Source organism: Candoia aspera, chromosome 2 (assembly GCF_035149785.1).
Source record: "Candoia aspera isolate rCanAsp1 chromosome 2, rCanAsp1.hap2, whole genome shotgun sequence".
NCBI lineage: Eukaryota > Metazoa > Chordata > Lepidosauria > Squamata > Boidae > Candoia > Candoia aspera.
The window spans coordinates 114,576,881-114,603,041 of record NC_086154.1 but is presented as its reverse complement, the minus strand read 5'-3'; the positions used below and the strand labels follow the sequence as shown (position 1 = coordinate 114,603,041).

At 41.3% G+C, this 26,161-nt stretch overlaps 1 protein-coding gene across 3 annotated transcripts in view; it reads left to right on the top strand.

Moving 5' to 3' along the window:
* Positions 1 to 26,161, top strand: part of RBFOX3 (RNA binding fox-1 homolog 3) — a 402,758-nt gene that overhangs the window by 269,843 nt on the left and 106,754 nt on the right. The gene's annotated exons all lie outside the window — the stretch shown is intronic.

Below are 26,161 nucleotides of genomic sequence, written 5' to 3'. Positions count from 1 at the left end.
AGGCAGTCTCTAAGGAACACCTAAAATTCACTAAGAAATCCATGTTGGAACAAAACACTGGGCAAATATTGCTGGCACCCCAGCCCCCGTAATTAATAGCAACTTAATCTTAAAAGCAGTTATTTTAACCAACTTTCTTCAAATTTGCACAGTTCCCAGGACAAACAGCAAATACTGCCATCCAAGGATAAGCTCACACCACTCTTACAGGGAATAGGCTTTACAAGACCATTGTACTCAAAAGGTACTCATCCTGAACTGAGCGCACAGCCCTCGTTAATCCTGCACAGTGTGGGCACAGAATAACGTGCACAAAAGAGGAAAGATTCTGGCTGAAGCTAGCATGTCCTGCTTCTGTGGCTGAAACAGTAATGAGTTGGCAATTAGTTGGCATCCTTTTTTTTTTTTTTTTGGCTTGGCTTTGCTCATGAGGTGCATATGGCCAGGGTGGCAAACCTATAGCCTTCTCAGCGTTGGACTCCATTTCCTGTGAGCTCCAGAAGATATGGTAAATTGTCAATGCTTTTCTAACCCAACAGTAGCTGGAGTGCCACAGGTTCTCCGCTTCTGATATAAATACAGTATGTCACATAGAGAGGAAACTCTGCAGAGCAGATATAATGTGCTCGAGATACAGTGTTTATAGGAGGTCATGGAATGATTGTGGAATGAATGAGAAAGCAGTGAACTTGAGTCACCTTAAACATCTACCTGCTCATGCTGAAGTTTTCATAAAACTTGAGACCACCCTTGAACAATCCTAATTGCATATCTCCTCCCCCTACCCTCCCCACAGAACTTTCCTAGAACTTTCATTATTAAAGATAGGCCATGGTCTCTTGGGAGTTATATTTCTCTGCTCAGTTATTCTTGCAGATTTGAATATTTGTCTGATAGCTAAATTAAATGTGCTCTTCTGTTACTTAGGGCAACATCTTGTTCATGAAAAATGGTCAGTAATGTTCCTGCTTCTATCCAGTCATGGAAAATTGTTCTATTTGGTACTTCTGGATAGCCTCAACAGAGGAAGCCCATATCCAAACAGGTTGATATATTCATTTCATTTCAGGCAAATCTATCGCCTCTGTCCTGACACCTTACTTTACAAAAGATTAGGAATATAAACATAATTTGTTCTTAGGCTTCTGAAAATTCTTGCCATTTCTCTTGACTCTCCTGATGTTTTTGGCCATTTATTTATTCTTCCTTGAATGGAAGATGGAGTTTCAACTCCATAACCAATTAAAAAGCAAATATGTGGCCAATCTATTTGTGCTAAGAATTAGGTTGTTGTTTATTCGTTTAGTCGCTTCTGACTCTTCGTGACTTCATGGACCAGCCCACACCAGAACTTCCTGTCGGTCGTCAACACCCCCAGCTCCCCCAGGGACGAGTCCGTCACCTCTAGAATATCATCCATCCATCTTGCCCTTGGTCGGCCCCTCTTCCTTTTGCCTTCCACTCTCCCTAGCATCAGCATCTTCTCCAGGGTGTCCTGTCTTCTCATTATGTGGCCAAAGTATTTCAGTTTTGCCTTTAATATCGTTCCCTCAAGTGAGCAGTCTGGCTTATTTCCTGGAGGATGGACTGGTTTGATCTTCTTGCAGTCCAAGGCACTCTCAGAATTTTCCTCCAACACCACAGTTCAAAAGAGTCTATCTTCCTTCTCTCAGCCTTCCTTATGGTCCAGCTCTCGCAGCCATATGTTACTACGGAGAACACCATTGCTTTAACTATGCAGACCTTTGTTATCAGTGTGATGTCTCTGCTCTTCACTATTTTATCGAGATTTGTCATTGCTCTTCTCCCAAGGATTAAACGTCTTCTGATTTCCTGACTGCAGTCAGCATCTGCAGTAATCTTTGCACCTAGGAATACAAAGTCTTTCACTGCTTCTACATTTTCTCCCTCTATTTGCCAGTTATCAATCAAGCTGGTTGCCATAATCTTGTTTTTTTTGAGGTTTAGCTGCAAGCCAGCTTTTGCATTTTCTTCTTTCACCTTCATCATAAGGCTCCTCAGTTCCTCTTCGCTTTCAGCCATCAAAGTGGTATCATCTGCATATCTGAGACTGTTAATGTTTCTTCCAGCAATTTTAACTCCAGCCTTGGATTCCTCAAGCCCAGCATGTCGCATGATGTGTTCTGTGTACAAGTTGAATAGGTAGGGTGAGAGTATACAGCTCTGCCGTACTCCTTTCCCAATCTTAAACCTGTCCGTTGTTCCATGGTCTGTTCTTACTGTTGCTACTTGGTCGTTATACAGATTCTTCAGGAGGCATACAAGATGACTTGGTATCCCCATACCGCTAAGAACTTGCCACAATTTGTTATGGTCCACACAGTCAAAGGCTTTAGAATAGTCAATAAAACAGAAATAGATACTTTTCTGAAATTCCCTGGCTTTTTCCATTATCCAGCAGATATTGGCAATTTGGTCCCTAGTTCCTCTGCCTTTTCTAAAGCCAGCCTGTACATCTGGTAATTCTCGCTCCATGAATTGCTGAAGTCTATCTTGCAGGATCTTGAGCATTACCTTACTGGCATGTGAAATGAGTGCCACTGTTCGATAGTTTGAACATTCTTTAGTGTTCCCCTTTTTTGGTATGTGTCATGTTCACCGTTCCAATGTTGCTGGTACATCGTAACATTTCGCATGTCATTTCACTGATACGTGTTTCATCTGGGAAGGGAGGAGGATTCCATCTCGGGGAGTTGTTATCTGTTGGCTGCTGGGTTGGAATGTGTTTGGGTTATCTCATGTGTTCAAGGTTACTTTCCCAGGATGGCAGTTCAAATGGTTACCAGCACCTGGGGGGGGGGGGAGTTTGCAACGGCAGGGCGAGGGGAGGGATTACGTTTGAAGCGAGGGTTTTTAGTTTGTATTTGGCGCGCTTTTACTCATTCTCAGCTTTCTCTGTATTTGCATACTATTCTTTTAATAAATCAGATATCATTAAGTACCTGCTTGTGAGTCTGAGTCTATTAGGATAGGCAACCATTACAGTATGGGGATATAAGTTGATTTTTTCCAGTCTGATGGCCATTCTTGTGTTTTCCAAATTTGCTGGCATATAGCGTGCATTACCTTGACAGCATCATCTCGCAAGATTTTGAACAGTTCAGCTGGGATGCCGTCGTCTCCTGCTGCCTTGTTATTAGCAATGCTTCTTAAGGCCCATTCAACCTCACTCTTCAGGATGTCTGGCTCTAGCTCACTGGCCCAGTCAAAGCTATCCCCGATATTGTTATCCTTCCTATACAGGTCTTCTGTATATTCTTGCCACCTTTTCTTGATCTCTTCTTCTTCTGTTAGGTCCTTGCCATCTTTATTTTTGATCATACCCATTTTTGCCTGGAATTTACCTCCAATGTTTCTAATTTTCTGGAAGAGGTCTCTTGTCCTTCCTATTCTATTGTCTTCTTCCACTTCCGCGCATTGCTTGTTTAAAAATAATTCCTTATCTCTTCTGGCTAACCTCTGGAATTTTGCATTTAATTGGGCATATCTCCCCTTATCACTGTTGCCTTTTGCTTTCCTTCTTTCTTGGGCTACTTCTAGTGTCTCAGCAGACAGCCATTTTGCCTTCTTGGTTTTCTCTTTCTTTGGGATGTATTTTGTTGCCGCCTCTTGTACAATGTTGTGGACTTCTGTCCATAGTTCTTCTGGGACCCTATCTACTAAGTCCAGTCCCTTAAATCGATTCTTCACCTCCACTGCATATTCCTTAGGCATATTAGTGAGCTCATATCTAGCTGATCCACGGGTCTTCCCTAATCTCTTTTGTCTGATCCTAAATTGTGCAAGAAGAAGTTCGTGATCTGAACTACAGTCAGCTCCAGGTCTTGTTTTTACCAACTGTACAGATGTCCGCCATCTTTGGCTGCAAAGGATGTAGTCAATCTGATTTCGGTGTCCATCTGGGGAAGTCCATGTATAAAGCCGTCTCTTAGGTTGTTGGAAGAGAGAGTTTGTTATGCAGAGTGAATTGTCTTGGCAAAATTCTATCAGCCTATGTCCTGCTTTGTTTTGTTCTCCCAGGCCATGCTTACCTGTAATTCCAGGTGTCATTTGACTGCCCACCTTAGCATTCCAGTCTCCTGTGATGACAATAACATCTCTTTTAGGTGTGTTGTCCAGTAGGTGCTGCAGATCCTCATAGAACTGCTCTACTTCAGCTTCTTCAGCATCTGTGGTTGGGGCGTATATTTGGATCACTGTGACGTTAGATGGCTTGCCCTGAATTTGAACTGAGATCATTCTATCGTTTTTTGGATTGTATCCAAGCACTGCTTTAGCCACTTGACTATTAATTATGAAGGCTACTCCATTTCTTCTGTGGTCCTCTTGTCCACAGTAGTAGATCTGGTGGTCATTTGATGTGAAGTGGCCCATTCCAGTCCATTTCAGTTCACTGACGCCCAAAATGTCTATCTTTAATCTTGACATCTCACCAATAACCACATCCAGTTTGCCCTGGCTCATAGATCTTACATTCCAGGTTCCAGTGGTGTGTTGATCCTTAGAACATTGGATTCGCCATTCACCATCAGCACCGTCGGCCGCTAGCCGTCCTTTCGGCTTTGAGCTAGCTGCGTCATCACGTCTGGGGCTAGTTGAACTCATCCTCTGTTCCTCCCCAGTAGCATTTTGACCATCTTCCGACCTGGGGGTCTCATCTTCCGATGGTATACCGACATATCTCTGGTTGTACTGATCCATTTAGTTTTCACGGCAAGAATACTGGGGTGGGTTGCCATTACCTTCCCCAGGGATCGCATTTAGTCTGACCTCTCTGTCATGACCTTCCTGTCTTGGGTGGCCCTTCACGGTTTAGCTCAGAATTAGGACACAAGGTTAATTCACAGCTGGAGGTTTGTTAAATATTGAAGTACAGCTATCACGTTTTTCCAATAGAAGAGGATATTTGTAGCTCAGGGTTGAACTGTGGAATCCTGGGTGCTCTCTGAGCTTGGTTGTTTGATTGCAGACGTTTCATTACCCAACTAGGTAACATCATCAGTGCTGTAACATCATTGGCACTGATGATGTTACCTAGTTGGGTAATGAAACATCTGCAAACAAACAACCAAGCTCAGAGAGCACCAAGGACTCTATCAGGTTTTTTGTTTATTTGTTTGTTTCTCTGTTGAGAGCGAGCCAGTTTGGTGTGGTGGCAGAGGCATCAGGGTAGAAAGCTGTGAGTTCTAGTCCCGCTTAGGCACAAAGCCAGCTAGGTGACCTCGGGCCAGTCCCTCTCTCTCGGCCCTAGAAAGCAGGCAATGGCAAACCACTTCTGAAAAACCTTGCCAAGGAAACTGCAGGGGCTTTTCCAGGCAGTCGCCAGGAGTCAGCACTGACTCAAAAGGCACAAATAAATAAATAAAACCAGATTTTTAGTGGATGGCATGATACCGGTTTATGCAATGAGTTAATGCAATAATTCAGATTCTTTGATGCTAACATTGGTTTCCAAGCACTTATGATTTAAGCCCTTTTCAATATCATCACCATCATCACCATCATCATCATCATGAATGTCCCTAGGGGGAGGGGCAAGAGAGACAAATGACAATATTTGTATAATTGTGGATATACTTGCATCAGACTTCCTGGCAAAAATCTGTAATTATGATATTCATGTGATTACAGCATTGCATGCATACCATCATTCTGGTGTCACTGTAGTTTAATGCAGACACCTTTAATCATTATAATCTAGGGCAGTGGAGTGATTTAGCTCCGTCCCCCAGCATTTGCCCAAGTCTGTTCAGAACTCCGACTGCCATAGTTTTCCCAACCCTGCTGTAAATCTACTCCCAGACACTACTAAGAAATCAACCTACATCTAGGGGAATGAACAGAGCAGACTTGGCAAGTGTTGCTGGGCCCTCGGGAGCAACACCAGCTCACTATGCTCCTAGTCAGAGCAGTGAATTGCAGATGTTTCTTGATGGAGCTGTGGTATCAGGGCTCATAAGCCTCCTGGCCTAGAAGGGCAGCTGTGTGAGAGTTCTGATCCTGGTGGGAAACTCGGTATTGAGTGATCACCAGCTCCTTTCTATGTACCCTCAGACTGCCAACTTTCACCCTACCTGCCAGCAAGTACTTGCCCGGTTCTAAGCATCAGAGAAGGAGCAACACAGAATACTCAAGGATTCTTGCAAGAGGATGGAAAAGGGAATTCATTAGGCAGAGCCAAATGCGATATGTAATGCTTGATGCCATAATATTTACAATGAAATAATAATGACATTTATGCAATAATATAAACCTGTTAACTGTAGCACGATGGGACTGTTTATATCTCCAAAGCAGACATTTTTCTTCTTTTTCTCCTCCTCCTCCTCCTCCTTTTGCATTATTGAGAGGAGAGTCAATTATTTTTAGACTCCAAGGGAAGATAATATACTTTGTATTTGTTAACGGGAATTCTCTGTCACTGGCTGAATTTATGGTAATACCTCTAGTAGATGAGTATGAACTGTCATCTTTAGCTCCTTTGCGTTAATTGATTCCTTCTCCCCAAATGCTTGAATACAGAAATGCAACGCGGATGTTAATGTATGTTCACGCAACAAGGGCCACCTCTGTATTATTGAAGGACGTGAAAAGCAGCGCAATGTTTTGGTGCTAAACTGGCTGACAGCGACATTGCAGATGGATGAGAATGGATTGCCAAATACACAGAATCCGACAATAGTGATGTACTCTTACCCAAAAAACCCAAGCGCCTTTATGAAGTTTGTCTACCGGTCAGCCCTACAAGACAAGTTTTTCCACAGCAACGTATTCTGAGGAACAAATCTGATGCCAATTTGAAGACAGTAACAATAACTGGCAGAAAAGGCTTTTCCCGTTTATTTTTCTAGTTGCGATGAAGTTAAGCTATTGACAAGAAATTTTTAAAAAAACTTTTTTTAAAGGAACATATAAGTAAACACCTTGGGGTGAAAGAGTTCTGAATGGATATTTCACATGCATTTTATTCAGCCTTGCATCTGGGCTCCCTTAGCACTTTCAGACTCCTTCCTTCCTGCCAAATTTCTAAACATCCTGGGCTGTTTGTAGAGGTGTTCTTTTTTTTTTTAAGCAATTGTTTCTGATCAATATAGCGATGAATGTGTATTCCTGATGAGAATCCTTTCCCATCTCTGACTATTCTCATTCAGTAGTGAGTACCAAAGGAAACCAGCTTGGGGTCCGCAGACACGGAGGCCTCTGTGGGCACTCCCTTGCCAGCCACTCTTTGCTCTGTGTCTTCAACAAGAGAGAGGCAGTTGAGCGGGGCTCTTTTGAGTGGAGGGGTGTGAGCGCCATACGAACATGAATGAGAGAGGCGGAAGAATCTACTCCAAGGCTGTTGAGCGGAGAGGGGGAAGAGATGACTGAAAAGTGCATGTGTCACCTATTTGTGGGAGCTGCATTGGTTGCCAATTTGCTTCCAGGTCCAATTCAAGGTACTGGTTATCACCTTTAAAGCCCTACATGGCTTGGGGCCAGGTTATTTGCAGGACCACCTTTCCCCAGTCACAACTACCCGGCCCACCAGGGTATGCTGCGGGTCCCTTCAGTTAGGGAAGTACATCTAATGGGGCAGAAGAAAAGGGCTTTCTCCATGGAGGCTCCCTTCTTTTGGAACATCATTCTCCCAGGCATAAGATTGGCCCCCTCCTTGCTCCTCTTCTGGAAGGCCCTGAAGGCATTTTGTTAGCAGCCCTGGGGACCCCGGGTCTCTTCGGAGCCAATCAAGTGGCTGATATGAATGTGTTCGCTGCCGCCATGGGGTGTGTATTGTGTTTTTATGGTTTTTAATTCTGTAAGTCGCCCAGAGTCACCATGTGTGAGTTGGGCAGCCTTATACATTTGTTTAATAAATAAATAAATAAATGGTGAGGGGGACCTTCATGGGGCTGCTGTGGCTCTGGTAGGGAAAAAGCAGCCACATCTTCCTCCTATTCCCCGGCTGCCACCAACCTTCAACCGCTGAAGCTTGTGAGGATGGCTTGACAGCTGAGCTCTTTCACCATGGGCGGGGTGAGGGGCTCATCTGAGATGTTCGCCTCTTGGGGCCCCAAGGGCTGAACTTTGCTCTCTCCTCTGCATCCCTAGAATCTATGGTAGATATGAATACAGGGAACAAAATACTGTGAGGAAGACAAATCACTTTGTTTATTTGTTTTGCATAACCTATTTTAATTTAGTTTCTCATGAAAGAGTGATATAGCCTGAACCTAATTCTTTGATCATATGTACAATCGTTTGTGCTTCAGTGCCTGGTTTTTTTATAGTCTAATTTATTGGAGATGTAAGCTTTTACAGAAAACTGGACCAAAATCACAGTGTTTCATTTTGTAGCTGTTGTCTATTTTCCATTAAAGCCTTTTGTTTTTAGAACTCTTACTACGACAGATTTTGGCTCTGCCTATAAGCACCCAAAGATTTTGCTAATTTCTTTTGCTAGCAGAAGTGGACAAAATAAAAGCCCCCTTTCTGACCATTTCATCAATTGTTTTTGTGAGGAGCATGGGTGACCTTACACAACCCTCTTGAGAAAGTGAATTTTAAAAAATGGTGTGTAATCTGGCCATTAGCTATGTTGCTAAAGATTGATGGTAATATAGTCCAAAGACTCTGAAAGGCACTAAAATTCCTGCTTTAGGGTAGACCAGTGTTTTTCAACCTTGGCAACTTTAAGATCTTAAAGTTGCCGAGATTGGGAAACATAGGGGTAGACTATGCAAGGAGTGGGTCTGCAGGGGAGGCCAGGGAGGGTCTGACTGATTAAAGCAATATTGCAATCCTGCCCATTTTCTACATACTTTGCAATATCACACCCACCCACAAAAGGGGCAGAGTCTTATGTTGGGAACTACAATTTCCCAGAGCAGGCATGGCAGTTATGTCAAAAGCCAACTGCCACCTACTGTACCACCAACTGCGAGAACTGCCAAGTGAGGTATGAGTTAAAGCACAGGAAAAAGAAGTGCCAGATGTCAACTGCTGTGGGCATAAGAATGAGCTGCACTCTTATCTGGACAGAGGACAATCCACTGCTTTAGAGGAGCTTCATCCTAGAATGCAATAAATATTCTAATGTAGCTACATCATGTGGAGCATCTGGGTAGTTTCTCCTGATTTTGAACTGGGGAGCCTGACATATATGAAGGAATATAAAATCAGAAGGAAGGTATGTAAGCTTTCCTCAGAGTCTGTGTGCGTGCGTGTGTATATTTGATTAAGTTGGCCTCTTCACAAGCTGCGGGTATAAAGAAAATGTATATTAAGAGGTGCTTGTGCCAAGAATCTGCCTCACTTACGGATTAGTTCTCTCTGCTGTATACAGATGTGACAAACAACAAACTTGAGGCCATGGCAGTCTTGCTCACATTGAGTTGCTCCTTGAAATAAATCTTTAAAGCACATATTCTTTCTTAAGTGTTTCCTTGTCTCTCCCTCTCCCTCTCTCTCTCTCATGCAACAAATACTACTATTATTCAATTAGTCAGGAAAGGCAGGTTACCCTGGATTGCTGGTTCACATATAGTGCTAATCCATAATACTGTTGGTCTGCTTTTCACTTAGCATATTGTGTGTAAACCTGTCCACTGTGGCTTGTAACTGTTCTTGTTTTTCCCTCGCATTGGTTCATACTTTCCAATAAGTCCATAATTCACTCTGGGTGAGTGAATTAGATTATGTACCTAGGAATGGTTACCAATGTGAGGACTATACCTTACATTATATCACATTTATGTGTAAGTAATATAAAATGTAAATGTAATTATTATAGCCTTACTGGATTAGAGGTCTAGAAAATGTTTCGCTTTAATATTTAGAATATCAAGTAGTTCAATAATTATTTATAAATTCTATATCAAGGCAAATACACTTCTGCTATCCGTGTAAACCAATGTAAATATGTGCACATTTTGCATGTGTGCAGTCTTTTTTGCATGCAGTCAGAGGAAGCAAGGACCTCAAAACTGTCCTGAGCTATTACTCCAGCTTTTCTGCTTTCATCAAGCTTAACTCATTTGCTTTCAAGACTATCTTTGCAGTCAAAAGAATTAAAAGATATTTTTGTTTTTAAAATAGAACTTTAATTAACAATAAGATGTTGAAATGTTCACCTAGTACCTTGGGGGCCGAGGGGTAGAATCTTAAATGTATATAGCTCTGGTTGCAGCAGGCAGAAATTATCCATTTGAGATGAAGTACTGCCTACTCTTCAAACTAGATAGGATTTTAAATTTCTCAACTCCATACGATGACAGTACGCAAAACAAACTGAATATATGTATATATAAGTGATCTTCCTAATTTCATCAAATATCAGAACTGTTTTCCTAGTTTGGGATTTTATATTTGTTTCATTCTTCCATATTTCGGTTATTAAAACAAACAAGCAAACAGACAGTTCTGCTCAGAAGTAATAATGTCATTCTCTGCACGCAGCTCCCTTTGAGGCTGAATCACTTGCCTGTATTCTAGATGTTTTTGTAAAAAATCTAAAAACCATTTTTCTTAATACTCTTGGTCCATCATTGTGGAATGGCCCTTGCTTCACCTATAAAAAAAATTACTGGAAATAATGTTGTTGTTTTGCTGAGTTCCACAGGGATAATACTGTGCAAAAAGCTGTTGTTAGCTGCTGTGTATCATGCATTTTTATAATCTCCCAGATTTTGAAATATACATGCCTCAATATCATTCTTCCCTCATCACGCTTGCCTTCTCAGCAGTTTCCAGAACAGTTTTACCAACATCAGAATCACAAGTCTGTTAGCTGCAGAATGTGATGCAAGTGTTCCATGATTCAGCTTTGCAATATTAGCCCTGAACTCTTTCCTATATCATATACACATACAGCCAGCAATTGCAAAAGCGAATGCAGGGACTGAATGATGGGAACCTGTCAATCTCTAAGGGAAGAGGGATCATGAAGCAGATAAAAACTCCGGCTTTGGGTAGTCACATGTTCCGCTGGGTTCAGAAAACCTCATACATATACTGTATGGGTGTATTCCGGCCTCCCACCCCACAAGTCTACCCCTAAGTCCATACTACTTATTACAGTATATGGCTATTGGACTCACACTGAGGGGTATATTGTGGGAATTCCATTCAGGGTGGAGAACAAGGTACAGCTTCTATTTACTCAGGGCTGACTGCAAGCAGCACCAAAATCCCAATTCCTTACTAATCAACACCTCCTATAGATAAAAGTGATGATGAAAGGGTCCTGCCCTCTGAGTAGACAACCACACCAACCTTATTGAGGACCAAAATCAATTTACCCCATTTCCATCCTCTCCCAGTTCCCCATGGGATAAATTGAGTTGTTACCCATTGATTTTCCTACCCTTCCCTGAGAAAGGAAGGGTAGCAAAGCAATCTATGAAGTGTGGGTATTTGCCTGGAGAGCAGCCTGCGTCTGGTTGCCAGGCTGGAGAGGCACTGCCCTGTCTAGTCCTCCTGAGCGTGTTGTATGTGAATGCAGAAAGTACCTTCCTTGGCTCAAAGGAAAAGATGAACACCTCAAAGATCATGGGGGATCAGAACAGTTTTATGCTTTAGCTAAGGGCCATACAGCAGCTCAGCATTTTAATCTGACTCATTTATCTCTTCCCGTCATTTGGGTGTGTTTTCTTGGGTTTCTCTTGACTGCTCTTATGCAATTCCTTTTAAAAATTTGCTTTAAATTCTTTAACATTCTTTCTATTTCATTTGTCTTTACTGTAATTTTATTCCTTTGTTAACTGCCCTGGGGAACTGCTTAAAAAAAGTCACTGTAATCAACAAGCTATTTCCTATTCTCACTGTCATTGCTTTTCTCTTGATGGCCCCTTTTTCATAATGTCCTCATAATAATCAAGGCATGCATGCACACACACAAGGTCATTCCTCTGTGTTTTTCCTCCTTCCTGAGGAATACTCTGTGCTGATGGAGGCTGGACTAGATGATTACCCAGGCTGCTTCCAATCCTTGCATTCTATGAGTCTGGATTTCCACTCCTGCCTTCATCTCGTAAATGGAGGGAGGATGTTCAGCAGCCTCTTATTTTCATAAGGCCCAGTTCTTTTCCAGTGTTTCTCAGCTGAAGAAATAACAAGGGCTCTAGACATGTGAGGTAAAGTGAGGTAAGATATGAAAATACAAGGTTTTTCCCCCCATCACAACTGCTGAGTAGATAAATATCCCTCCTCAGAGGATCTGTATGCAATTTCTCTTCTCATCAAGCCTCCAGTTAGAAAAAAGCTTTGGCGCCAGTATGAGAATCTGGGCAGTACATCAGGTTTCCCCTAGCTTTGGGCTCACCAGATCTTTACTCTTACTCCACAGAATGGATATCACCTGGCTTCTGTCTTGCCTTGACAGCTGAATAGATTCTGAATGTGTGGGCTGAGTGTAGTGCATCGAGTGCCAGGTTTACATCTGATGAAATAAATTGTAGCCCGTGAAAGTTTATGCTGTAGTAAATAGATTTGCTAGTCTTAAAATCTTTAACCACTGGTATTTTTGATCTAGGACAGAGACACTAATATGAGGTGTGAACATCCAAGGCTGAGCTCACACATCATGCAAAGCCATAATGTGGTTGGTTTGTTGGGTTGGGTTTAATTTCACACAATTTGTGATTAGAAGTGTATCTGAATAAACCATGGCTTATTTTAGGGCAATAAGCTACAGTTGGAAAGCATGGTGTGTTTTTGGTTTGCTGATTACAAGTTGCCCACTCCAGCTCTTAGCAGAATGTAAAAGGATACAGCTGCAATAACAAAAAGCAGATTTAAGGGTGGTCTCTAAGAAAATCAAGCAAATGATGTGTGAAGGTATAGGATTCCATGCTATGGTCTCAGTGCATGTTGGGAAAGACCTTGGTTCTCAGAAGTGGACATTCGCGTTTCTGTTTTATTCTCTTCGTTGTTTCTTTCTTTTCTTACCCCCTACTACTATTTCATTTATTAAATATTATGTTTGTTTTTACCAGTACAGTTTCTGACCACTGCCCTATTTAAAAGGTTGTTCAATTAATATAAACAATCATGCTCTGGATATACCAGTTCCACTAAAAACTTTGAAATATTTCTATCAGATCTCCTGGAAGTTCAGAGAAATCCACAGGGACCATATGTGGAAGCTGAGAACTCTGGTGAGGTTGGACGAACCTTCCTATTTGGAATGGGGATGGCTTAAGTTATGTTTAGCGATGAGCCATTTCTCCTCGGGTTGATTCAGAATTGGATTTGACAGATTGAGCTATTTTCTCAAAAACATAATCAGAAAATGCTTCTTTTTTTTCCTCTAACCCAGTAATAAATTCTGAAGTATCGATGTTCGTCGTGACAGCCCCCATAACCATATCCCCAAAGAAGAATCCATACTTATGCCTCCAAGAATGCATTTAAAACATCCGCAGAAAAACTCTATACATGCATACATACTGTTTTTCTATTATTTATACTCAAAGGAACTAACACTCTGGTTTAAAACTCCATCATAAAACACAGACATCTAAAACAAACAAACCACTAATCAAATCTCACCGTAAAGTTTATGGGGCATGACTGCAATCGTATGCATATTTAACTGGGATGACGTTATTGCTCTTGTTCTGAAAAGGGCCTGGAGTTCTGCTTCCCTGAGCTTTTCTCCTGGCTCTACACCTTTGCCAACCTTCCTGAAAACTGGACCTCATCATGCTCCCAATAACATAATTGGGAGCACAATGGGTGTTTTAACCTTTCTCCTCAATTTTCCTGCAAGCCATTTATGTCTTTTAGTCCCCAGTTCTAACAGAGAAGTCTCATCAGAGATCTCTGTCTGAGTTCTTCCTCCTGAGTCTCTCTAAGGTGACTGCCTCCCAAGCACCAGAAAAAGTCATTTTTCCAGGCAGTCCAAGTCATTGCCATAGAAGACAAGGATATTCAAAACTTTCCATGCATGGAATGGCCAAAGTCAGGTGATCCATGCCCAGGCTGAAAGACGTGTGTTTTGTCCAAGTGTGGACCCAAAACACATCTGTTGGGACAAGAGTATTCTGAGGTGGGAGAGTGTGGGAAAAGGTAAGGCCATCAGCACTGGCAGTCACAGTAGCTATGCAGAAGTAAGGAAAGGAAGGCACTGGGAGGACCAGAGGAGGGGCAAGTGGGCTGTGAAAGTTAGTTTTCACGTGGTCAGAAATAAACAACCTGATTCTACACCAGGATGTTGCCAAAATAAGTAGTAGATGGAACTGTATCTACCACCAAAAAGAGAAACAATTCTAGTCCTTTACATAAAGTGGCTGAGAGAAAAATATGTAAGATATTCTGATATTATTACATATAGAAGTTCCAGTTGCTGGAACTTTTTCATAATGGCTTCTTATCTTTTCTACAATACATTTCTGATCCAATGTTCCTAGAATCTTGTATGCCTGTTTAACTGAGTTCAGCCCAGCCTTGCTGAGAAGACTGACATGAACCAGTTGAATGCGCCATACTTAAATTTAGGGTCAGCTGATGGCATGTAGTGGCGGCGGCTAAAAGGATGTGAGAAAAGGAAGGTGCAGCGAAGATGAGCAGGTAGGCTGGCACACAGGCTTGGTGGAGGAGCAGCAGAGAGAAGGGCATAGTGCAGCAACCTTGCTCTATTCAACTCATAAGACCGTTAAGCTATTTTGGCCAAAACCCAGAACAAATAAGATGTTCCTGGTTTTGTTTTGGCTTTATTGCAACCTGCCTGGAATGGTTCAGCCAGATTCTGAGCTACAATGTGTTTGTGTCAAGTTCAAAACAAAAACATTTTTTTGGCTTGTGCACACTGCCAAAGTCAAATATGTTGGAAACTTTAGGTTCCAGTGTTCCTGGTGCCTGGCTGTCAGCCCTTCAAAGTAGGGCAGGGCAGGAAACAGACTCAAGGTGTGGCCATCTTGCGTTTCTTTATCCTCCCTGCTACTCCCTCTCAGAGCTAAGCTGATATTTATGGAGCTGCCCTTGCATTCATTGTCTGGAGGCTATCTTCATACTTCTCCGTACTGGCACTCTATGCTTATAATCCAAGCTACCATACACTTGGGGACTGCTACAGTATTCAGTTTGGAAGGCAGCCCTTTATTATGCACTGAACAAATTCTTATTAAGAGCCTAATAAAATTAAAATTTGATGACATCACTAGTTTTGATGCTGTTCAGATTTGTTCATGTTGGGTACGCAGAATAAAGATCCTGGGGTTGGGAAGGTATATAGCTAATGACTACAGTACTGTGTTGAATTTGCTTTCCACATCCTTTGCTGCTTTTCTTGACAAAATATTTGTGGTTCATCCCATAATATTGACAATTAGCATAATCTTAGAAGATTAATCTTCTTATGTATGTACACCCAAATGTATTAGATCTCCATAAATATATCTTGTTTCTGAATTGCCAAGTTAGCTATCTCAACTGTTTTTTCTTTCTTGAAAATAGTTTCTTAGGGCAAATTCAAGTGTTGACTTGCATGTGTGAAAGAACTATCAAGATAAGCATCCAATGTCAACTCGGTTTCAAGTTCACATTATTTAATTTTTCAGTGAACACAGTTTGCACATTCAGCTGAATCATCAGTCTCATTCAGATGTCATACTAGTATAAAATCAATGACTGGCATGGGGAAATGCCTGCTGAGTCTACCGTTGCCTTCTAAGCATTGATCTAAAGGTCTACATGATCCCACTTCATTTGGCCCACATGGCCATTCTATCCTAATATGCCTTCTGACTAGGGCTCCAGTGTTGAGGGATGTCATGATTTTACATCCTTTTTGGAACCTGCCACACTTTGCAGTCTTTTCACTTAAAAATCTGCCTTAAGTTTTCATGTATAGAGTGAGCATTTGTTTCATTGTTGGTCAACTCCATGTTTCATATATTTTACTACTGCATGGAACAGGGAGATTCCCAAGAAACTCACAAGAAAACATAATACCTCATAGGGCCAACCCAAGGAGATAGTTTTTGGAAACATTACCAAATAAGCAGAAGTTTTAACTTAAATTAATTCCTTAATTTTTGGTTTACTATGGACCTTTTATTGTATTTCTTGTATTGCTAATCACCAGGAGTCATTTTGAAATATACAACTTTGATAAATGCATAAATAAATCACAGACGCCTTAGCAAAAATAATCAGCTGGATGTGCAACAAAACATTGCATTGTAGAGTGCCCTTTTTCACTCGAGTCAGCTGTGCCTGCCACTGAGATACTTCATTTTATTCTACCTAATTTTTCATTTGATCATCCTGTCTGTCAGTAATCTCTGGACACTGGGAATGTTTATATTGATAGGTCTGTTTCCAAGGCTCTTCCCTCAGTTCATTTTTTCCCGTTAAACCTTTGCTATCCTTCTTTAATGCTTGAAGTTCCCCAAGCTTGAGATATTTTCTGTTATGCATATATACATTTTATAAACTTAAGGAATGGTAATATTTGGGATCAAACCATCCTCTGTTGGTTACACTCAGCCCTCCTGTGAGGGCAGCCCTCTAACAACAGTGTACACAATTAGTTGGGAAAAGGAGTTTGAGCAGTGGATGTCCATGGGGAAGGTGGGTCTGGAACATCACTTCAGAATGTTTGTAACAGTTGCTGAGTTTTCAGAGTGCTTATCCATTCTCTTCATCATCTTTACTTCTCTCATATAGAATTCTCCCTTTATAGCACAGCAAGTTCCAGAAGAAGAAAATAGAATTTGCCTAAAAAAAACTGTAAGTTCTTTAAGATAACGTCTCAACCTCTGAATTCCCTTGTCCACATTTTCATCCCTTTGTCAGCAGTGATGCAAGCTATGTAATTTTAGGCCCAGGTTTCTTAGGTTCTTACTGAAGTTTATACTACCGGAATAACCACTATTTTGTTATTGAAAATAATATTGTTAAAGTAAAAGTAATAAAATAAACATATGCAAATTAAGAACAGAAAGAAACAGTTTGCTTGCAAGTGGTGCCAGGACCATCCTTATGTCCTCACTAGTACTAGCACCAGATCCATGTGCTACTGAGATGCTGCACCACATAGGTCAGTGGGCAGCATCAGTTTTTATTTTTTGTTCCAATCTGGGAAGAGGATTAGGGGATTATGAAATATTGTAAGTCTACTCAAAGGTTTAAACAACAATTTTACCCTGTTCCCTGCCTAACAGTTATGGGAAATCATGGCTCCAATTTTCAGTAGGAGAATTTTGAGTTTTGGCACTTCAATAGCATGGGTCTCTAACATCTGCTAAAAAGTGGTTGAGAGACTATGACTGGGCCATACATGGGCCACAAGCTGACAAACCCAGCAAATGATCATTGAAGGAGGGGCATATTTCATAGGAAGACTACATAAATGTGTACGATTTACTGACATATGTTATTTCTGTAAGATTTACTTTATGAGCATCCCAAAAAAGTGTTTGCCTTTTGGAGCTTCTTGTTTCTCTCTCTCTCGTATACATACGTACATACATATGTGCACAACAGACCCAAATACATGATGCTAACTTTATCTTTCATTGCAGAATCTTAACTCTCATTAGGTCAAGATGAGGTTTGGGATTTTAGGATTTATTTTTTTTGCCCTTCTTCTTTGTGGATTTGATCTATAATTAATGTCATATGCATATTCATCTTGAATGTGATCCTTTATTAAACAAAACCATTTCTGTCTAGCTAATCTTTTTTTGCTACCTCATCTGTTCATTTTTCTCCATCTCTCTTTTTCAAATTCTAAAAATGGTGTGTAGGCAGTATTAAATTTATTAGGCTGTTTAACGAGAAACTAATAAATTGTCTAGTGCCAGAACTTTGCCAACTTTTATCTCTACAAACTAGCTAAATAGCACTGAGGATGTTGGTTGCCTTAGTAATAATACAACAACAACAACAACAATAATCACAATAATAATACAATAATAACAACAATGCCTGTTGTGGTTTTTTCTCTTCTGAAGATCTTCTTCTGGCACTACCAATGGCAGCATCAATAGATAGATGTACCATATATGTGCTCAACCAAGGTGGACTTAAACTAGGGAAGGTTGATTAAAAACCATATCCTACTCAGTAATGCATTCCATGTACATCTATTGCACTGTGCTTTGATCACCAGGTGTGACAGGGTGGATTAGGACGTGGTATTACCTTCCCAAGCCGCTGCGCCTATGTGACTAGTTTAGCGGTCTAATCGCCACCAAGGGGGCAGTTACCTTCTGTCCTCCTCCTGCCCAGGATTTCATATTATCAGGCATGCATTGTTTTCCCAAGGCACATATGGTGTATCAAGGTGAGGATGGGAGCTTTGTCAGATGCCTTGATTGATTGAAGTGGTTCTCTCTTGTGTATGATGGATATTTTTGTTTCTTAGAAGAGGGGAGAAAGATGACACATGATTCCCCAAGTTCTTTCCTCTAGCGGCACTTGTACGATTTACATTAAGGCCTATAACCGGGGTTGGAGTAAATGGAGCAGGTTTGCAATTAGTTTTCAAAGTACTTATCTCATTAAAGTAAATGAATTATTGATTTAGTGACACTCATGCTTTTAGTGAGCGGCACAGTGCCATCATTGCTCTGTTCTCCGGCTCGGTGAGCCAACAGCCAACCCAAGCAAACTTGCTTTGTGTGTGTTTTTTTCCTTTTTCCTTTTCTTTCCAACTCTTCTCCCCTTCCTCCACTGCAAATTTCTAATATTTCCTTCTTGTTGTTTAGCCTTGTAATTAAAGTAGATTCATGTCAGGAGGGAGTGGTGCAAGGACTGGAAGCACCCCAGATTAACCTTGGATGGAAGCAGGGGAGATGTGGCTGAGGAGTGGAAACCTCATTGTCTGAATAGAGCACAGAATAGGTTTGAGAGCAAGCCCCGGTTGCCGAGTGTGTCAAGGAACAGCCACTGCCAGGGACGCCTGCAGCAATTTTGCCTGGCTCCTCCTGCCAACCATTTCCTGGAGTGCCTACAACAATGACACAAGTCTGGCCATTGGAGAAGAAGAACACAAGGGCAGGTGAAATGGTGCTGTCTATCACTCTCAGTAAGAGCAGTTGCTGGGTAGAACTGGACTGAAGGGAGCGTGGAGTCATAGCCCAGAAGAGGTCATTTGTTCAGCCTCTCTTACTCATATTTACCCATTTCACAACACTGTGTTTAAGAAATCCAAGCCTGAGAATTTCAATTCATGAAAAGAATAATGTAGAAGTGAATCTAGGGAAATACCAGGGCAATGCCTAGAATTCCTAACAGCATTAAGAGGCAATTTGTATTGGAATTATAGTAGATACCAATATAAGAAGCAGGGGAGTGCTCCAAATAGATGAATACTTCCTGATGAATTGTCTATTTCCCTCTATTCCCTACCATCTTTCTCCCCAGCCTACACTGCCTGTAGTGACTGTTGGAGTTTTTATGAAGCAATCATTCATGATCCTTGGATAGACTAGATTTCAATCCCAAATCTATTTTTTGGACCTGAGTAGCTTAGATTTTATGTACTGTACCAACTCTCTAACTATATACACAAAAGCAAGTAGTTGCAAATATTGTATGTATTCATATTACCCATGCTGTGTGGGCAAAGTGATTCACTGGTTTTCTAAAGTCATCGTATTTTTTATCTAGGTGATATTCCGATACAATGCTTTTGGGTCAGACCAAAGGTCTACCTTGTCCAGCATGCTGTTTCTAGCGGTAGACAATTTGATGGTTTTGGAAGCTTCCAAGATGAGGGCAAAGGCCATTCCCTGATTTTTACCCTTTAACAACTGCTTGTCAGAGGCTCCACCTGACCATCAGGGTTGAACGTTTTGGATAAACTCATTCTCTATAAATAGCCCTAGTTTTCTTTTAAAGCCATCAGCACCAATCTGGCAGCAGCAGAGTACCCTAATCTGTGTCTGCCTAGTGCTTTCATTTGCCTAAATTTCATTGGATATTCCCAAAGTTCTCTGTTTTGATACAAGAAATCATGCTCTTATTGCAGCCTGCTTTTGTTTTCTACTTAAGAAATTATCTTTGCCATTTGGTGCATCCTTGTTGCACAAAGGCCATTTTAAAGAGAAAATAGTAACAACCCATTAAAAAAATGGCAAAACCAGCCACCATTGCAATAGTACTTCTTTTAGAAGAAGTGGGCTGTGCACCCTTCTGAAAAGCAGCAAGAACTGATTAACTATGATCTCTGAAGCTGTTTCATAGCCTTGGAGCAACTGCAAAAAAAAAAAAGTCACAGCTCCTTCCTTCAGCTGTCATCACTTTATTGGTATAGGTCTAGAGATCACTCACATCTGTTTCACATAACACAAGCCACAGCTTCTAAGTTGCTTCCAGGCCATGAAGGGCTTTAAAGAATAGCAGCCATGATAGGAATTGGATACCTGAACAAGGAAAAACAACTACAGTGCATCCACTTCCCAACATTACATTCTAATCTTGCCTCTGATCATTTTATCCAGCTTGAGAAGCTGCCCAGTATAGACCTGCTTGTCTCCTCCAACAAGGTTCAGTAATATTGACTTGTTCACCCACAGCCAAATATATTGTACCAATGGTACTCACTGGCAGCATAGTTGAAATAACTGAAGTTGGAAGCTTAAGAGCTGTTGATACATTGCACACTTTCTGCCTTTATTCATTGTTCCATTACATAGTTTTCCCCCACTCCCATTCCACAAATTTCACAGAAGGAGCTTCCTAGAAAAACTAATCTAAAATTATTTTTTATAACATACAAGTTATGTAGAGTATAGAACTAGAGCATGCTGTATTGCAAAACCAATGGCTTCAAGTTTTAAGAAAGGTGAAGTATGTTTCTTATGATCAATCCTATAAAGTAGAACTCCTCAGTGGATGTTCAAAAAAGGTCGGTTGTCATCTTTTCTATGCTGGAGATGTAATAAATTTGAAGAAACATTATAGCATATGCTTGGGGCACATCCATTGGTAGTTACTTTTTGATTTGACATTAAATAATACGTTGAATTAGTTTGTTGGAAAGAAGGTTCAGAAATGTTAATTTGATGTTAAATTATATTCCAGAACTTTGGAACTTGTCTATTAAGAGCTTTGGACATATCATGCCTGGATGATAGTGAAACAGGTGATTTTGTTTTCCTACAAAGATGTAGGTATACCAGATTTTAAAGCTTAACTTAATTATACATGTCAGCTCTTAGCCTTCAAGATGGCCTTGTTTCAACAGAGGCAAGATTTGAAAATATGATTCCATATGGTCCAGTCTTAACTCACTGTTTAAAAGTGGAATATTATATTATACTATTATTATTTTGAAATGGTATAAAAGTAGCTTTTTTTCCTTTTCTATTTTTCCTTTTTCTTCTAACATCTTTTCTCTTTTTTGTTTTTTCTTCTTTGTTTTGTTTTCACTGTTGGGATAATAGTATAACTGAAATGAAATTTAATAGCTTTACATGCAGTTATTTTTATTTGTATCAGTTTGAAATTAAATAAAAAAACCCACCTTCTTAGCACAGCATTCCCTGCTCCATCAGAAGGGTGAAAAGCAGTGATATGCTTACCACAGGCATGGGGGTGCCATCCTTGGGTGCCTACTGAGGTCCCTCCATTAGTGAGCTCTGAGGCTCATCATAGTTCTCTCTTTTTGTTACTGCCTGTTCACAAAGACCTCTCTAAGAGAATGACAAGAGCAAGGGGAAAGAACATCAGATTCCACTTGCTTTGCTTGCCCTTTGTTCAGATTGGAATAGAGGATGAAGACTGGTGAACCGGCAATGGGTAATGGTGACAGCCTTGAGCTGGCAAGCCTACAGAAGTACCCACCTGGATCAATCAGTGGTCAACTTCTGGATAACATCTGGATCATTTTACATAATTTGCATATTTTCTTGTAAAGGTAACCAACCTTTTAACACTGAGAATGGTGATAGTTGCTGGTCAAGTGCCAGGTGCCACACATGGGCACACTCCATACACAAACAACCTGTCTGCACTGTCCATACGCTCATATATGCATACCTCTAAGTAGAGTCACTGGGAACTTGGCTCATTTTCTCCCACAGTACAATTACATATTGTTCATTTTCCAGTTCTGATGACAGCAGGAAACCAGAGTTGGAGGCAGGGGGAAGGAACAAGGGCTCCTTCTTCCTTCATTAATCCTACTGCCCGTTGCTGCTTTCCGGCTGTCATTAGCTAGCAGTGGAAGTAGTGGGCTGGTCCACTGGTCATCTCCTCAGCTTGTTGGAGAAAAAGCAGGCGAGACTTCTTGTAGCTCTATGGGCTGCAGGTAGTCCACAAACTTTGGCTGATCACCAAACCTGCATTAACTTGAAAGGCTTGGAAAATGGTGAACAGTAGGGAAAGACAGGGAGAGATGGCTTATTGTTGCATTTATGCCTCACATTTTTCTCAAAAAGTTCATGGTGAGTCACTCCTAGATTGGGCTGAAAGAAAGTGGCCCAAACTCAGCGAAGTACTTTGTCAAGTGGAAATTTGATCCTGTATTTGTGATCCAAGTCCAATACTTTAATCACTACACTACATTGGTTCCTTGTACTGGTTCTTACAGTGAGAAGAGCTTAACAGTCAAGATGTTTCAGGATTCTGTGCAAGTTGTAGAATTATAGATTAGAGGTCTTGTTTATGGATTTATTTGATAGATTTATATAACCTGTTATTCTTCCCCTTGCTTTCCAGGGTGGTAAAACAGATTTTAAAACAAAGAATAATTAATCAGCTGTATACAAAATTCTATAAAAGGAGAACAAAAGAAAGAGCAAAAGCCAGGTTGAAACAGGAAGTAAAAACATAAATCTGAAGGATTAGAAAAACTCACAACAAAGAGCTGCTAAAAAATGTTTGATGAATAGAAAGATATTCCTGGAAAAAGATTGTCTTTAAGTTACCCAGGTTGAAATTGTGAGGATTCTCAATTAGACATATCTGTTTATTTGTTAATTTGTCGAGGTAGAGGGGTACGTGATCTGGCAGTGATCTTGTGCATGGGCAACCAGCTTGTGCATCCAAAGCCAATTGATATTATCTTCCTCTTCCAGGGCTGGGGCTATCCTTCAGTAGCTTTTGCACTTGCAGCAATGGTTGATGTAGTGGCCCCCACCTGTTTGTGAATGCTGCCCAAGGAACTCTGGCTTGAATCAAGGCTCTTTTGCCTAGCTTTCCCTTCCCCCTCATTCAAGTGCTGTTCCTGGGCTTCTTCCTGAAGGGTGTCGCATTGAGATCTTGCACTGAGCCTGCGTGACTCCTCCAGGCAACCCAGGTCTGTGCTTCTTGCACGAGGAGGATGCCTCCTGATAGGACGCCAGCAAATCCCTTGTTTAACCTTAGTCTAATAAGGTTATTGCTAAATCTAACTTAAAGAGGTATAATTCAGTTTAGCAATTATGATTTCAGGTTACATTCTGAATCTTGAGAATTATGGCAACTTGTACAATGGGGCCTTAAGTTCTTTGAGTAAAACTATTAAAACCAATGCCCTGAACGCAGACCCACAGACATGTACACCTGACTGCATTTCTGTGCAGTCCCTTTTTCTCAGATAAATAAACCAAGCACTGCTCCTCCCACAAACATGAGTAAGCCCATTAGACGGTGATGTGAAGAGGCCAAAAGGAGCAGAGTAGAGCCTCTTTCTGACTGACAAAGGCCATGCATATAACATAATATATATATATATATATTGATTTACAGTTTCAGCCTGTCTCTGAGGGAAACCTTGTCCTGACTTTCACCCACCAATAGATGAAAATTGCACAAGTGCACCAGAGCCTAACATGTGCAGTTTTTGCAAAGCATTTCCTCTCTCTCCCAGTGCAGTGGATTAAAGCAAATGAAGCACTGGAACCATGCACCCTCTCTGGATGCTTTGGCAAAAAACATTCTGCCTGCCAACCCAAGCTGACCCCTGTTGCCGACTGACTCCTGTTTGCCACACACTCTTTTTCCAGGGCAGGGAGGGGGATGCATTATGCTGGTCCTGGCACTGAGTCTGTGCACCCACACCAGGCCACCAAATGCATTGGCTCTTGTAGCAAGGATGACAAGAAAGAGAGACGTGGCTCAGCAGACAGGTAGGCTCAATGCCGGAACCCAGTGTGACTCCACCCAGAAACTGCTACCCTTGGAGCGGAAGGAAGGGACTAGGCAAAAACACCTTGGTCCTGGCCAGGGCACCTTGGGCAGCACTCAGAAGCAGGCAGGAACTATTGCAGGCATTGTGCCTGTGAGATGAAGTGAGGCTCACTGCCTGGATCCCATCCCCAGCACAGTCTAGCCCCAACAGTTTGTGAAGATCACCAGCAGCAGAGTGGGACCAAATGCAATCCTCCTCAAATTTGCTAATAAACTGCAAGTCATCTCCCAGGGGCTCATGACACATAATTTGAAAACCTTTAGTTTAGGGTCTTAAAGGTAAGAATCAACACCTTAATTAAATCCAGAAACTGTTGTCTTTCTAAAACCTGACAAGTAGTATTTTAATGGCCAGTCATCTGCTAAACTGTCTTCAAGGGGCAGTCCCATGTGCAGTTATTCAAAGACATCACTGGGGGGGGGGGGAAGGATGTGATCAGATTATCTCTGTCAATGTTGTATCTTTTCCATGCTCTGTAAATGCACATTCGGGTGTGCAGTTGTTTAAGTCCACTACACATCAAAGTGGCCAGTGATCTGATCAAGTAACTTCCCAGGAAAAGAGGTTTTGTATTCCAGTACTCAAATAGATTAAATTGAGGGAGCCTTTTAAGGGTCTACGTTTTGCAGTCAGAGCTATTCCTTATTTTAAGGAAGGTAGGAAGGAACTTAGAGTCACACTACCTCTTGCACAGAAAGCTCATCGGTGGGTAAGCATGAGCAGGAAAATTGGGGAATGATGTCCTGAACAAACTGCAACTGCTGCCGCTGTTGTCTGCTGTCAGGTGAACCTGCTTGTTCTCCCTCCAGATTTTCTCTTTCCTACATGTCATGCGCAACTAGCAAGAAGAGCAATGTTTGTCTGTGTTGTCTGAGCTGAGCCCTCACCCCAGTAGTTCCCTGATTAGTTGCTGGAAACGTGGCCCCTTTTCTGTGCAAAAGCTCTTCGTGTTTAATTAAAAGTGTTGACATTGGGACCAGCCAACCCACCCACCTGAGAATGCACCAATAAATTAAACATTACACTTTTAATGGCCCATAAAGAAACTCTTCACTGCTGCTTGAGAATGGAGAGAGAGAGAAAATAGGGAAGAGGTGGGGGGCAGGTTATATAGCCAGATAATCTGAGCTAATACGTTTAATTAAACAGCTACATTAATTTAGGAATTATTAAGGAGGCGGGACAGTATTTTGGACATCACAGGAGTTACTGAAAAGCAAAGAGATAGGATGGGGTGGTGGGGAGAAAGGAAAATGTCTCTTATACTTTGCAATGGCTCCTGGGGTGGATTTGGTCATTCCTGCCCCTTACCATTACTGAGAGTGAACATTCTACAATGTACGCGTGCTTATATATTTTTTGCTTTGATACGTATGTTTTTGCTTTGTGGAATTTAATGTGGTTACATGCACCATTAGAGTGCAAAAGCAAAACAGAAACAATAGATGTAAATAAGCTAATCCACCTACCGAAGCTGTAACGTTGCCCTTTTTTCCAGCAACTATCTCTAGGTGGCAAGAATAAAGCATGGGGAATGAATTTGTATCAGCCACTCCAGCCTGGTATTTTCAAGGTTTGTTGGAACTGTGGCAGTTGTAATCCAGTGCAACTGGATGGGCCAGGTTAGGAGAAACTGATCTCAGGATTAGATTCATTTATTTGCTTTGCCACAGAGCTGCCTCTGCGACCTTTGAGATAACATGTGCCACCTGGGAAAATTAAGGCAAGGCTGACTGCTTGTGGAACAGTTATAATATATTGACTGCACTAGGTATCATGGTCTATTGACAAAGCAAGAGGGAATACTTTGAATGGTTCCCCTACGCAAGTAGTGGCAATGCTCTAATTTATAAGAAACACAAACAGAACAGTCTGGAAGGAATAAGGTGTAATAGATTGAGAATTGGAAAAAAAAAAGACAGTGAAAAAAGATCCCTATTTTTTTTTCCTTAAATCCAAGGAACGTTACATGAAACATTTTTCTTTTATTGCTAGAGTATCTATAAACAGTTGTACTTTTTGTAGTTTATTGCC